This window comes from Panicum virgatum, chromosome 5K (genome assembly GCF_016808335.1).
Source record: "Panicum virgatum strain AP13 chromosome 5K, P.virgatum_v5, whole genome shotgun sequence".
NCBI lineage: Eukaryota > Viridiplantae > Streptophyta > Magnoliopsida > Poales > Poaceae > Panicum > Panicum virgatum.
Window position 1 is genome coordinate 31,644,136 of NC_053140.1, and position 16,439 is coordinate 31,660,574.

The 16,439-nt window shown below is 47.8% G+C and overlaps 1 pseudogene; it reads right to left on the reverse strand.

Moving 5' to 3' along the window:
- Nucleotides 1-15,823, reverse strand: part of LOC120709855 — a 45,004-nt pseudogene extending 29,181 nt beyond the window's left edge.
- Nucleotides 15,824-16,439: the final 616 nt, after the last annotated feature.

Below are 16,439 nucleotides of genomic sequence, written 5' to 3' on the forward strand. Positions count from 1 at the left end.
CAATCTTCGAGAATATACGAGCACCTCGAAGCAGATCGAAGAGATCCTCAATACGGGGCAGTGGATGCTTGTTCTTCATGGTGACTGCATTCAGCTCCCGATAATCGACACACATCCTCTTCGAGCCATCCTTCTTATCTACCAGCAATAATGGAAAAGCCCAAGGAGAGAAGCTGCGACGGATATAGCCCTTGGCTAGCAACTCATCAATAGTTTTCTTGACTTCTTCATGCTCTATAGGCGCCATACGGTAGGGCCGCTTTGCAATAGGAGTTGTGCCAGGCAAGAGATCAATACAAAACTCAATGGCGCGTTCAGGCGGCATACCTGGCAGATCATCCGGAAAGACATCCGGGAATTCAGACACCACGCGAATACCGTCCGTGGGTCTAGCCTCCATCTGATGAAGAAATCCAGAAGGCTCTACTGCACTGATAACAACCTCTTGGCCACTGGAAGCAGATAGCAAGACTGTCCTCTGAGCACAATCTATCCGAACTCCCCATTTGGCCAGAGTCTCCATTCCCAGAATGACATCAATGCCCTTGGTGTCTAGCACCATCAGATCAGTACAGAACTCTACTCCCCTCAAAGAAACACTGACTCTCGGGCAGTAAGTGTGAGACCTCAACTGTCCTCCCGGTGAAGATACTAACAGGCACCTCTTTAATGTGCTAGTATGAATACCATGATGCTCGACAAAAGACTGAGTAATGAAGGAATGCGTAGCACCAGTATCAAAAAGCACTGTAGCTGGATATGAATTAACCATGAACGTACCAATAACCACGTTGGGAGCCTCGGCCGCTGACTCGGCCGTCACGTGGTTCACCCTGCCCTGTGCTGGCGCCCTGGGCTGAGCTGGGCGCCCCTGCTGTCCGGCCTGCGCCTTCCGGGGGCAAGCGTTGGCGTAGTGCCCCGGCTGGCCGCAGTGAAAGCAGGTGCGAGGTGGTCCCTGAGCCTGCTGTCCGGTAGGAGCTGCCGGACGTGGAGCCTGTGGTGCCGGTGGAGCTGGTGGAGCAGCACGAGCCGGAGGTGCCGGTAACCTCGGGCCCTGACCTGCCTGCTGCTGTCGAGGCGGGTACTGCTGCGGTGGCGTCTGCTGGTACTGCTGAGGAGGCCGGTACTGCTGCTGGTACTGCTGGGGCGGCTGGAGTCGAGGACGAGTGTTGCTGCCGGAAGCAACGGGGACAACCTTCCTCTTCTTGTCCTCCATCTCCAAGTGCTTACGCTCAGTGTTGAGCGCACTGTCAACCAGATGGTTGAAGTCGTCGAAGCGGAGGTTGAGCAGCGCGTATTGGAGGTAGTCCTCAAGACCCTCCATGAAGTGCTCCTGCTTCTTGCGGTCATCCGCAACCTCGGCAGGGGCGTAGCGAGCCAGCTGAAGAAAACGATCACGATACTCCGTGACCGACATAGTCCCCTGAATTCACAAAGACAGATAGATATCGGAAGATTAACTCAAGATTCATAAGGATAGAACAAGGGCATTAGCTCAAAAGAAAACGCTGAATGATTATACTTAAGATTACCTGCTTCAGTGCAAGGAACTCCTTCTGCTTCATCTTCATAACGCCCGCGGGGACGTTGTGGCTGCGGAAACGCTCCCTGAACTGGAGCCAAGTGAGAGCCTCGCGGTCGTGAACTGGGTGGGACTCCCACCAGTCCAAAGCTGCCCCTCGCAGCTGTCCTGCTGCGTACAAGACGCGCTCACGATCATCGCACTGGGCGATGTCCAGCTGACGCTCCACTGCACGGAGCCAGTCGTCGGCCTGAAGAGGGTCGGACGTGTGAGAGAACGTCGGCGGGTGACCCCTCAGGAACTCAGCACGCCTGTCGCGAGGCTGCGGCGGTGGAGGAGGCGGAGGCTGAGTGTGAGCGTGCTGAAGAGCCTGAACAGTGTTGTTCAGGGTAGCCATCATCTGCATCTGGAGCTGGAAGTACTGCTCCGGAGTCAAAGGCGGAGGCATCGGGATCCCGGTACCCTGGTTGTTCTGACCCTGCTGCTGGCCAGAACCTGAACCGGTGCTCCTGGTGTTCACCATCTGATTTGAACAAAAGATTTCACGAGTAAGGATATTGCAGGAATAAATTCAGATGGATATGATAACTCTTTGCGGAAAAAGACTCAGCCATGATAAAGTAGACAGGATAGAGTGGACTGTTTTACCCCCAACGATCTAACTCATTTTATTAATTAGTTAACTTTAACATCCGAGTGATTTTCTTTAAACAAATTTAAACTACTAAACTATGCAATCAGTCAAAAATCCAAATCAAGCATGTAGCATAATAACAAGCAGACAATTTTCATGACTTAGCCGAGTTTAGCAAAAGACTCGACTAACACAACGCGTCGCGGAACGTGCTATCGGATTATTATAAAAAGGTCACCTAGCTATGCTCATGGTGGTCAGATGACTGATTCAGGCCAAAATCTACGAAACTATTCTTCAGAGAGAGAAATCAAGGCAAGAAGGGTAAAAAGTCAAAGAAGTCAAGGGGTATAATAGTAAAATAGTTTCAGCAGTCAAGGATTGGAGAGAAGAAGTCCTAAAACTCGACCAGTTCTATCTAGGCTTCGTCCTACAGTCGATATGGCTCTGATACCACTCTGTAACACCCGGTTTATAAAAGAACATAAACCGAGCAATCATATACGTGCCAGGATCAAGTCACACGTATATACAACAGAATGAACAGTATATCATAGCACATATGACGTAAAAAGATATAATAAATCGAAATACGAATGTTATTTATTACAATAATGACAAAATGTCTGATACAGCGGAAGCGAAGTACAAAATACGAATAAAGCTCTCCGAAGCTGAAGCAGGGCGCCACAGGGACGTCGACTGGGAGACGAAGCACCTAGAAGTCCTCGTAGTCCTGGTAGCGCTGGACGAACTCCCTCGAGTCGGCAGGAACTGAGCAGCAGTAGCGTAGCCAAGAGGAAAAAGTAGAGAAGAGGCAAGAGTGAGTACACAACTTGTATTCAACAAGTATAACACAAACTATGGGGCTCTAGGCTGGCTGACTCAACTGCATTAGCTTTTAAGTGTTGGCAAAATTTTATTAAAGCTATTTATTACGAGTTGATGAATTACCATTAACCCAGTTACATAGTAATTAATCAAGATTAAACATGTTACTACTGAGAAACCAAACCAAAACCAAGCCACCAAGGTAAACCCCGAGAAGCACCTCCCTCGTCGGAAGGAGATAACTTCACTAATCAAAAGGAGGATCTGGGCCGCTCATAACCGTGAGCACGGCTAGTATACCAGTTTTACACTCTGCAGAGGTTGCACATCTTTACCCACAAGTCGTGAGCTACGCCAGTTGTTCATCACACTTCCTTAGGTGAGATGGCCAGCGACTCACTACGAGGCCTTTAAAAAGAATCTCGTTGGTAAGGCGTAACCGCGAGAGTTAGGTCGGCGACGATGGGGCCCACCTCCGGGGTTACAAGCACAGGAGCGCAATCCAAGCACAGACCAAGCCGGAGGAGCAGGGACCATTGAAGCTTACTACTCTTGCCCCGCAGGTAAGTTACTCCAAACCAAAAAGATCTAGTTATTACGCCAAGTCTATCCCATTCTAGCCTTGTGGTAGCGCTGTTGTCCCAGGTTGTCGCTCTATGAACCGGTCCTTATGGAGAGTGGCCAACCAAGCACTAAGCACCGTGCTGCCCCCCTAAACCATGTTTCTACAAAATCCATCTTTTAACGAGAAGTGAGCCACTCAAGCCACACAGAGTGCCACTCTCTGAATTAAGTTCAAGTAAACCATTAATCAAATTAATTAAAAAGGACCAGAGTGTGTTATAGCGCAGCAACCTAGCACAACTAACCAAAATGCAACCCAAAGGTATATATAAAGGATATAAAGTGGCTAGGAAATCCTTATAGGCATACAGTATTAAAATGCAGTATGAAAATGTATTTAAAGGTGATAGGTTGTTCATGTTATACTTGCCTTCCTCGTACTGCTCCTGCTGCTGCTCAAACTGCTCCGAAGACGGCTGCTCCGGGTACTGGTACTGGGGCTCCTCAGAAGGATCAACGTCTACTCACGAACACATGGCCAAAACAATGCACGAAAATAAGCATACAAACAAACACTAACAAAAACTAAGAAACAATACATCAATACATAAAAACAGCGCACAAAACTACTCTAGAACTATTCTACGCGTTACAACGATCGCGTGGATATAAAGAACGCTAAAAACGGAGCTAAAACGCATAAACTAGGCCTAAAACAAGGTTCAGGGGCTTATTTGTAAGAAAACTGAAGTTCCAGGGGGTTTTCTACAAAAACTGAGGACTAAAACGTAAAAACCAGAAAGATCCGAGGGCCAACGCGTAAAAAGACCCTAACTGGACGGCGGGTTCTATTTTGAGAAAAGCCAGGGGGTTATCTGCTAAAAACTGGGCCCAACTGTAAATATTATTGAAAGCGCCTGGACTGCGGGTTGAAAACGAAGAAAGGTAGGGGTTCTTTAGCAAGTTTGCCAGGCCGAACCGGTATCTAGGGTTCTGGGCCGTTGGATCCGGATCTGAGGGTTGGGATTTGATCGGTTTGGGATCTAATCTCGGGCGTACATCTCGGATCGGATGGCCAGGGTTGAACGCGGCTGACGGCGGCGGCGGGACTCGCCGGGATTCCTCTCCCGCGGCGGGGGATCGCCGGCGTAAGCCGAAATCGACGCTCAGGGTCTCGATTCGACGCGGGTGAGTGTCTAGGATGGGCTACGCGTCATGCGTAGTCCACCTGGGACCTTGGCGGGCCTCTGGGAGGTCAGTGGCGGTGAGAGCAAGGACGGCGGCGGCTCTGCACGGTGGCTCTCGCCGGCGAGCCGCGTTCTGGCGCCCAGGGTGTGCCTAGGCTACGGGAAGTAGCGCAGAAACAAGAGGGGTCGGGGCGCAGCTCACCGAGGGAGTCGAGGCGGTCGGACTTGCAGCGTGGAGGCCCGGCGACTTCGACCGGCGGCGGTGAAGGGGCGGCGTTCGTGGTCCGGGCGGCGCGGGGTTCCTCCAGGCGCCTGGATTGCTTGGATCGACGCGTGGCGGCTCTACGAAGCAAGACCGGGGTCAGCGGGGCACGGGAGACGCCGGCGGCGTGAACCCAAGCGAGCGGCGCAACTCACCGTCGAGCGATTCGCGCGCGAATTCCGGCGCGGTGGGGCCTGGTCTCTGGGGCAAAGACCTTGGGGGGTCCCCGGGTGCACGGCGGTTCTCCTGCGGGGTCTGGCGGAGTGGGTGGCGCAGCGGTGTGGCGTGGCCGCGGCGGCGCTGAGGGCTCTGCGCGGCGGAGCGAGCAGAGCGAGATGGAGGCGGCGCTAGGGTTCGTGGGGCGGCGCTCGGTTGGATTGGGAGAGGGCGCAGAGGATTGGGGCGGTTTAAAGGAGGCAGGCCGGGGATCTCGGCGTGGGAGCAAGGAAGGGAATCCCGGCGAACTCGGCGGGATTCAGGCGCGGGCGTTGCGCTGCGGGGGAGAAGAAGCTGGCAGGCGGGCCCGGGCTGCAGTGGGACGGGGCTGAGCGCTGGGCCGCGCGGAAATGGGCCGAGTGGCGAGCCGGGCCGCGCACGGGAGGGAGAGGGGGCCTGGGCCGGTTTGGGGAGAGGGGTGGGCTGCGGGTTGGGTTTTGGGTTTGGGTTATGGGTTCCCTTTCTATTTTCCTTTCCTATTTCCTATTCTTCTCATTTCTTAATCTAATTCAAACAAAGTTTGAATTCAAATTTGAATTTGAATTCAAACCACACTCAAATAAAATTATGCACCAGCATGAATGCAACAAAAATTTAAACCTATGATAAATTTTAATTAATTAAGGAACAAAAATTTGATTAAATGCCAACTAAACACAATAAACCTTAGAAAATTTAACTAAAGCCAATTAATTTATTAGTAAATACTGAAATTTAAAATTAGGGTGTTACAAGGGGAGACTCGATCCTACGAGTCCAAGAAGCCATTTCAGAAAAAGATCAACTATGTGGAATATTCTACTAATAATAATTCTAAAGAGGAGCAAGAAATGGTCGCATCGGCTGAGTGGATGCAGAACAGCAAGAAGCTGGGGACGTGTCCAGTTGGAAAGAAAGAGCCTGAGTCGTATGGGTTTGACATCACCAAAGCCGACAAGATCTTTGACTTGTTATTGTCGGAAGGGTTGATCAAGTTGAAGCCATATCACAAGATTCCATTGGAGGACGAGCTCAAGAATATGAAGTACTACAAGTGGCACAATGCCACATCGCATGACACAAATGAGTGCAAGGTCTTCCAACAGCAGATTCAGATGGCTTTTGAACAAGGGAGATTGAAATTTGAGGCTCCCAAGAAGACGATGAAGATCAACGGACATCCTTTCGCCACAAACATGGTTGATGTGGCCAAAGATGAAGGTTCTCCTCAAGCCAAGATTCTGACGTCATCATCGGCCAAGAGATCTAGAGCTGTTGACCCTAAGGCTCAGATAGTGGCCGATGAGGTCAAAGGAAAGGGTTCAATGGAAGATGCTGGATGTTCTTTGGCACCACGTAGATGTGTAACATCTCAAATGCTGTGGAACAAGTTTCAACGTGATCGTGAAAGGCGGCAGCGTAGAGAAGAAGAGGAATGATGTGGACAAGATCATTGGAGGTGTCCTTTCTTTGTCTACTGCTGGGAAGAAGGGTTAACATTGCCATCGGCATATGATTGTCCTGAATGCAATGGTCAAGGCAGCCGATCATATGAAAGACCACGTCATGAACCCTATCGACGTGAGCGCACTCCTGTGCATGATAGGCTAGGAAAAAAGGTATCGGTGCATGATCGACTGGGGGGCAGGACCATGCTACGTGATCCTGCTGGAAGAAGAATGACTGCACATGATCGGCTAGAACAGATGGCCGATGACAGAGTGCAAGATGATCAGCCGATGCGGAGAGATCCAGAATGCGAACCCGATCGCATGGATCAATCCCAATGGTGTCCAGGAGGTTTGACCAGGTCTCAGAAGCGACGTGTTCAGAGGCTATGTTAGCTGGAGATCATTGAAGAAGAGAAGAACAGATTTTGCACAAGAAAGGAATCAAATCACAAGTTTGGCATGCTAAGCCCAGAGCCGATAGTGATCAAGATTCTGGATCATCGGCTGCGCCAATTAATATGGTTTTCATAGTACCAAAGGAGTTTATGTCACCGTGTGATGAAGATCATGGACCAGAATTAGAGGAAGCCATGGCATAGTTGAATTTAGAGCCATTGCCAGCAACCTTTGAAAAGCCAGAAGATGAAAAGAGGCAACATCTTAAGGCATTGTTCTTGAAAGGGTTCATTGATGGAGGTGCAGCAGTGAACATAATGCCCTATGTTATGCTACGCAAGCTCGGGAAGAATCAAGGTGATCTGACAAAGACTGATATGATGCTCATGGATTTCGAAGGAGTCGTGTCTCCTGCTTTGGGGGCGTTATGTGTCGATCTCACAATTGGCAGTAAGACCCTTCCTACTACTTTCTTCGTTATTAATGGCAAGGGTTCGTACAGTTTGCCGTTGGGTTGGGACTGGATTCATGCCAATTGTTGCATTCCATCTACTATGCATCAATGTTTGATTCAATGGGTTGACGATGCTGTTGAGATAGTATCGGCCGATTCGTCATTCAGTGTGGCATCGGCTGAAACCCATATAATGAGTTATGAACGGATGAACTGTCTTTCTGGTCAAGCATGGGAGAAGGATTTCTTTCGGATGGCTGATTATGAAGTTACGTCAGAAAATTCAGGAGATTCTTCGGAGGGATTCCTGATCAATGAGGGATATGGCTGATTGTAGTATCGGCCGGATTTTTTAAGTTATAGCCAATACTAGAAAGTATTGCCTTTAGCGCAAAAAATGTGTAAAAGCTGATTTGCAAGTTGGATGCATCGGTTGTAGCATGGCCGACACGATATGAGTCTCCCTTAGAGCAATAAATCATAAAGACAAGTTTCTGGACTAAGATCAAGTTGTCTGCCAATTCTGGAGGTTACAGTACATGAGATGATTTTACAGTAATCCTAGAGCTTCCTGGATTACTTTTATCGCGCACAGGCGAATCTGATCAATGTTTTTGATCACTTGGTTATTATCTACTAATGAGCTAGGAATCGGCCGCAAACTCTTATGAAGTTGATATGCTTGACGAGCATGCTTTTGCTTATCTTCCTCAAGTTTGACAATGGCCGGTGGAATTTGAGAGAGATCGTGATCTGCAGTATCTATTGCTTGATTTACTTGACTAAGCTCCTGCAGAAGACGATCACGTTTGGCATCCAGTGTAGTCTTGTTTCTCAGAATGCTGGCTTGGGTATCATTCATAGATTTGATTTCGCCGATGGCCGATTCTGCTAAAGCTTTGAAATTATCTCTTTGCTTGATAATTTATTCCTGCTGAAGATGATCGGCAAGTTGTTTCTGAGCCTTGTTGAATTCTGCGCGATGACTCTCGATGAAGGCTGCAGGGGTTAATGCCTCTTCGATTGATTCTGGAAGCTTACCCTCCAATTCTTCCAAGATAACGCAGATCGGCTGTGCATTCTTGATCAGTTGGCTGATGTCTTGATTCAGAAACTGGAGGGATTCCTGGAGTCTGGCCTTGATTTCATCTTGGAGTCTGGCCTTGATTTCATCTGATAGTACAGCTGAATCGGCCGATGTTGTTTCTTCTCCTTCTTCCTGAGAAGTAGCTCCGATTTGAAAGGAGAATAGACTGTTGTCCGGAGACTCTTGTGCCTGAAAGGAAGATAAAGTTAAGATGGCCGATGGAAATAAAAGAGTGATGGGATCGGCCAACAGAGAGAAAGGTTGTTTACCTGCTTCAGGCGTATTTCTTCTAGATTGGAGCCAGCAGGAACGAGGGGTTGCGATGAAGAGCTCGGGATTGCAGTGTTTGGCTGGCCAAGTAATTCAGATAGTGCATGGTCAGCAAGCTGAAGGATGATTGTCAGAAATATATAGAATATATTCATGAGCAAGTTCTGAAATCGTACCTATATCAATGGAGAGTCCACCCTGAATTTCCTGGGAGTTGGAGGTGAATGTTGTACCTGATGAAACCAAAAGGAAATAATACCAGATTCAGGATCATGGAAAAATTTAGATACTTACTGAGTAAATGGAATCATACTTGAATGGTGGGTGATTTTCTTCTCCTTCGGATTGGTGTTCAGGGGTATCTTGGTTGTGAGGTGAAAATATGATCAGCATTCAGATAAAGTGAACTCATAAAGAATTCAAGGTTTCTTACCTTCTGAAGAGGACGAAGGAAGATAAACCAGAACATTTGTTTGGAGTGCTGTTGCTGCTGAAGATTGGTCTGGAGATTTCTTTTTCTTACGAGTTGTCACCTTGGTGTAAGATACTTTGCGTTTTCTCCCAGTGGCCACATCTATCAGAGTTGGAGCACCATAGCCGATATTTGGTTTATCGGATGGCAAGGCATAGTTGATCAGCTGCCCACTCCTGCTGATTGTTGGAGGATTCCGATCATCATCCTACAAGGAGTAGAGGTTAGACGCTGCAAGTGAAAGATGTTAAGAGATGTTGTGAGAGGTAATTTGACTTGTACCTCATTCTCGCCTGATTGGTAATTGTTGTCTAGAGCCATGCAATATAGATTGGCCGATTTGCAGAAGATATGCTCTTGCCATTCAGACCACCATTGGATGAAAGGAGTAATGGCAAAAGGTGCAATCTGCCAATCGGCTAGAAGTGTCATATCTACATCAGGCTCCAAATCTTTTAGCCGACCATAAGAGAGTGCGTTGTCAAGAGCTCATCTGAACTAAACTGTGCCAACGAAGAAGAGAAAAGGGGGCACTTGGCCAAATCCCAGTTGTCTACCAGCCACTGATGGATTATAAAACTCATAGCCAGGGGCATCTTTGCCAGCTGTGAAGTTGATTGGCAGAATTCTTGGAGAAATTATTTCCTTCATGATCTTAGCAGCTTCTTCATCAGTTTTCCATGAGTCAAGCTGAAATTTGAAGGGGCTTTCATATGTGACCTTTTCATCATGGTATGCAAACCAAATAGTGGAGGCCTCTAGAAAACCATTATAGAAACACTTGAAGAAATCAGTAATGGCAAGGACCTTGGAATCATTGGCAATCATGATAGCTGCTTCGCCAAATGATGTACATCGATGAGTGACAGCTTCTTCTTCTTCAGAGAAATTTTTTGATGGAAATTCTATCTCTGACAATTCGACTGTCATGGTCTTGTGCATATACATATACAGCCAGAGTTGAATAAACCACCATGGGCCTCCCAAGTTGGTAATCTGCTGATTCTTTATAAGTATGGACGATACTTGGTGGAGCAGATGATAGACCGATCCCAAAAGATGCTTGCCGAGGGGGACAGGATTGCCGATGGCTAAATTTTCTGCCAGCTTGAGGTTATTGCTTGTTGGACCAACTGCTTTACCACAAAAGATGAATTTCTCAAGCCACATGTTGAGAAAGGCAGTATGCTCTTTGACAGATACTGATCCGGTCTTCATATTCTTGCCGATGTATCCTTTTCATCCGCCGATGCTTTTGGTTTCAATCTTGAAAGATGCTTTTTCTAGCAAATGAAAAGGTCTATCGGCAGCGTGAATATTCAGGCCAGTGAGCATCATAACATCCATCAAGGTTGGTGTCATTGGTCCATGGTTAAACATGAATGCGTTAAGGGCATCAGACCAGTAGTAAGAGGCCGATATAAGCATCGACTCGTTCCTAATCATCTCCGACAAAGACAGATTCAGGCATTGACTAATATCATACTCTTCCCAGTTGGTTCTCTGAACATTGACTATTCTACAGAACCAGTTCCTCCATCCAGGAGTAACCCTTGGCCAAGATCTGAAGGCCTGAGTCCAATCCAGGTTTATGTTGGATGATTTGAGGGGTACTCTGCTAGTTTCCAGATTGATGATACTAGAGGGATCTGGATTACCCATCGGACCTAAGCAAACCATGCTGGATTGGTTTTCTAGTGGAATAATTGCGTTATCCCTAAGATTCTGAAAATGATGGCGGAAATGAGAAATGTGACTGAAGGAATCGGAAAAGGAATGGGGGGCAAAAATGCAAATGGAGGAAAGACGTACCTCTAGGATCTCGGAGATGGACGCCATCGCTGGAGGAGGAGTTCTTGGACTTGAATCTTTGAAACCCTAGGAAGGTGTTTTGGCTGCGACGGCGACGGCGGAACAGATGTGTTCTTGAACAAAGAAGGAAGCAGAGGTGCTATAGGAGAAGTGCCAGCGGAGGGGAAGATGGAGGTATTTATAATTCGTGCCCAAGGGTAGAGTGGGAATTTGGTGTTCTGTTTGTTTGGAAGACAGAGATTCGTTTAAACGTTGGCAATCACGACTGGAGTTAATTTCGGAGTAAAACAAATTACTCCGAAACTGTGGGGCATGTGTTGACACCGTTTTTTTACACGTATCAAGGAAGGTGATTCTTGTGAAGGGAAGATGGCTGATTTGGAAGAAACCAAAAGATACACAGAGTTGGAATCGGCCGATGGGAGTCCATCCGATGGGCCAGGAGAATATTCTGCGAAGACGCTAATTTGTCCGCTCTGGTGCTCAGCCGATGGAGAGTTGCCGATGAAGTCAAGGAAGGAGAAGAGGATCCGGACTCTACGAGAATCTTGATGATTCGGTTGTAGTATTTAAAATAGTTTATCTTTAGTTAGTCTTTTCTTTTAAGTCAAGTAATGTTTGCCGTGATCGGCTAGAATTTGATAGTGCTAGGCTATAAATATCAGTTGCAAGGGACCGGAAAAACATGATACACATCCAATACAACAAAACTTTACAATTCCTTTGCACTTTTTCGGCGACTTCGCTTTTTCTTTTCTCTTTTCGACGAGTTATTTCAAGTTGATCAAGGATCCCTCACATTTGAGCGACTTGATCTGCTGGTGAGTTTTCGTTTTGCCGAGTATATCTGAGCTTTAGCTTCCGGGCGCATCGCTGTGGCTTCGTTTAGATTTATTCAAAAGTTATCGAATTTATCTAGGCTTTGACTTCCGGGCGTATCACTGTCGTCTCATCTAGATTTATTCACCAATTATCGATATCGGCTAGATTTGTAGGTTTTCCTACGCTTTTTGGCCATTATCATATCTAAAAACATATCGGATCGGCTTTAGCTTTTGCAGTAACACTTTTGTTATTTCAAGAGACGGTTTAGATCTGTTTTTAGCTCGCATCATCTGAGTTACACATTCGTAGCTTAGATCTTATCATACACACGCAATCGGCTGTTTAGAGCCGGTTTTGTCGTTTAGTGCATCGGCTGATCTTGCCGATTGTGCTTGTTTATTACACGCCTGCATTTAATATCCTTTTGTCGTTTATAGTATCGGCAAAGCTTGCCGAGATGCCTATCTGAGAGATATTCAGAATCTCAGCCGATATGCTCTCGAATTTTACTCTGTTTTCTCCCTTGTCAATTTCAGGTCAAATTGACTGGCATGCTTGGTTCACTTTCCATGCTTGGTGAACACTTGCCCTCGGATTCTAGTGTATTGATTTTTGCGTCAACACTGAGTCTGTCGGCACTCTTCTCCGCTTGTACCTCGACGGATGCTTATTCGGTTGTAAGTGTTTGAGACTTTCTTTGTTTGTTTATTTGGAACTAGAGTTTAGATCGCATGTTATCATCTCTGCCTTATATTAGTTGATGTGTATGTTAGCGAGTAGCATTTGATATTAGCTTAAGACCCCGGATAGAAAAGGGTAGTCTTGGCCAGAGCTAAGGTTAGTAGGGAAAGGCGTAGACGTGGTGTCTAGGCTAGACTATACCACTCAGTTGTCTGATAGTCCCACAGTTTATAGAGGTAGCCGGCAGGTGGTGACAGCACTGTTCGAGCCCTAGTAATTCTCCACGTTCGGATATTGGAAAGAGCATCATATTGAAGCTATTGGCTTGTATAAGCCGGTCGATACCTTTAACTCGAAGTATAACGGCAATGTGATCTCTTCTTCTAAGCATAGATTCTAGATATAGAAAGTCCTTTCTTCTGTCTTCTCCACACCGGCGTGTGTGTCCTTGGATGAGTCTGAACCCGTAGATAGCGTACTCACGTTCCTCAGTGGATATGATACCCTAGAATACTCTTGGGTGAAAGCTACAGCGTTATCCGTGCGCTTGCGGATTTTATTCATGATGTTGTAAAATACCAACACTGCCATACTACGCCTGACGTCTTACACCGTAGTCTCCTGCAGCTCTGTCCAACCAAATAACTCTAGTTGCAATGCAAGTACAGACATCTGCAATCTATACTTCCTTCCAGTTCGACCCTTGAAGCTTCTTCACGCCCTTGGATCCATGCTTCAGAACCCCGCACGTGCAACTCGAATCGATCCGCGCTCTTGCTGATTTGGAAACATGCAAACTCCTTCCATGCAAATCTGCATACCGAGCTCGCACCACGTGTCACCACGCCACAGAGAACAGCAACCCCATCAGCCGCCACGCTTCTATCTCGTCGTCGCTGATCGTGTTTTTGTCTCTGACCACGGTCTGACTAGCCTGTTGCCACCAGTCTCTTCACCATGCACCACGGTATTTTCACCCGCAAAGTGAACTGTCCGCCAGCCATCAAGGACTATCCGCTATGTGCCTCACGAATTGTCCGGCCCAGTCTATCTATCACAGGTAGACCACCAGCGAGCTGCTTAATACCTCGACCATGCCAGCTTGCCGCCTGACTGTCGTTCCCAAGCACCCACTGAAAACCGCTATTGAACTCCTATCAGTCGCCATGTGCACCACGACCGAACACAATCAACAGCTTCTGCTCGTCGCCAACGAGCCACAACACCAGCTACACCAGCTTGAAGGTCTGGTCTGCCAAACGCTATCTCTCCTCCTTTGCCTGTTGCAATTTTCATCAGCTTCCGCGACGTCCTGTCGTACCATGTAGCTCTGTTGTGCCCACAACCCTGCCACATCTTCCGCACGACACACCTTATCGCCATATGCTGACCTGATCGACATGGCGTGTCGATCACCAGACTATCTGTACTTACCGCAGACTGTCAATTCTTGTTCATAACTGAACCCGATATATCGTCGAAGCATCCTGCACAAAGCTCATACCGCCACATGTGACAAGTTGAACCCATACTCCATCTACCGTGAGCACCAGCTTTGAAAATATCTTGTACGCTCATGTCATCTATGGCTTCACATGTTGACCACTAAAAAAAAAGAAAAACCTGAGTCACAGTGGACAAGTCCAACACGGATACTCCTTTCTTTAATTTTCCTTTCTTTCCCGTGAATCCAACCATCTCCAAGCCTAAGACCGAAGCTCTCCAAGAAGTCTTGCTTGCCCTTCACCCTGGTCCCTGGCTCCCATGACAAATCGTCGTGCTTGCCCTTCGAACCGTGCGCATGCATCATCTGCAGCCGACTCTTAAATGATATGTCCGTGCCAACTTCGAACGATCCATCCTGCTATAATCCTCGCACCTTCAGGTGATCTTCCGCAATATCGATCTCTAGATCCAATTCAAACCATAACTCTTGATATCAATTGTTAGATATTAGCCCTTCGCGGCGACGAGCCGCACGCTAATCTCCACGCAGCGGAACGACGATTGAATCTACCGAGACGAACTTACAAGATTACAGACGACACCGGAGGCATGATCTTTGTTGACGAGGTTTGGCCAAAGCCTACATCCCGGGGCATGACTACGGGCGCTCCTCCTCAATATCGCAACATCGGCCGCTTTAGGGTCCCGACAACATCGTGCCGCCTCCCTCCTGCAAGCCTGTTGCTATGTCGTCATGGTTACAATAGCAGCCCTCCTCTCATATTTATGAGAAGGTTTGGGTTACAGAGTTTGACACAAACTCTACCCTATACTTCTAAATACAACTAGTAACCGGATTCGTACAAATATTCGACACATATTTAACACTATGTAGATGAAGCATAGGAGTGCCACGAATATCGAAGGCTCCACATCATCGATCTTGAATTCTTGATGCACTGCGCATCCTTTTCCTTCATCGGGCCAAACCGCCAAAGAGCTCTGCCTTGAACACAATGGAAAGTGTGGCTAATATGCACCTGTGAGCAGAAAACAGTAGGATGCATCTGGGATCTTGGTCCAGCTTTGGCTGAGGAACCACAATGCAACGACGGCTCCATCTTCTGTACGAGGATCTCCCATTACAGTCAGAACACACTTGATTGTAAAGCGGTCATCCTTAGGAGGCAACAACTAGTCTTGGCGAATGTAGGATAATTTTTAGGAGGAGCTTATTTTTATCTGTAGATAACTTTAGTCTCTCCACGCAGTGCATTCATGACAAAAAAATTGTAGGAGAGGCTTAGGAGGGGCTGTATGGGTCCAACTAAGGATGCAAGTTCCACATTTTTTGGGTCATTGGGTCGATCCAAAACTTGATAAAATGAACTATAGTGGCATGCTATGTAATTAACTTGGAAAAAAAACTAAAATGAGAAATCCAAAAACACCAATAGGTATCCACTTGCATCCCTAGGTTCAACGGTGGTAGGTAGGGGTGGTAAATGGCCCAATATTTTAAACTAGAAATTCTAAGAGCCGGGCTCTAAAAAGACCGGACTCTAATCTTATATAATTTTAAAAGCTTTGTTGGGCTATGAAGAGACTATTAGAGTCATGAACCATTACCACCCCTAATAGTAGGAGGGGCCGGAGCTCCTCTAGACCCACCGTTGGCTCTGCCCCTTTGCAGCTTGGATTTCTCGAGAAACATGAACCAGCCCCAGCTGTCATTTACCGATTTAAAGGTATATGTTTGTGGATTCGACACTTAATCGCCTTTGCCTACTAAACATAAGCTTAATCTGAGCTTAATCTGAGGTGGCCGGGCAGCTCCGGCGGCGGGGCCGGCGCGGGCGTTATGTCCTCCGTGCGCGGCGGCGTGAAGACGGTGAGCTCGCACCGGATCTTGAGGCGGTCATCGTCGAGGCACCCGGAGAACTGCAGGAGCGGCTTGAGGTACAACCGTAGAAGACCTTCAAAATTCAAGCCCCAGCTCTTCGGGTGCGGCCACCCGTAGGTCACCGTGGCCGACCTGCGGCGCCAGGCTGAGCCACGACGCCACCGCCCTGCCGTCCCCGTCCACGAGGCTCAGGGTGTACTTGGCGTTCTCACGGCCACCGCTCCGTCGCAGATGGACAAGAACGCGGACGCCGCGCTCATGCAGCAACAGTCCTCCATGGACTGCCCGTCCGGGTAGAACTCGATGAGCCGGTTGTAGCCGCCGACCGAGAAAGGGGCGGACTTGATGGACCTGCCGGTCCCGATGCGGCTGTTTAGCGGGTGCGGTTATCCATCGCTTCAAGTGATTGTTCGGTTATCCATCGCTCCAGGCGATTGTTCCACAAAC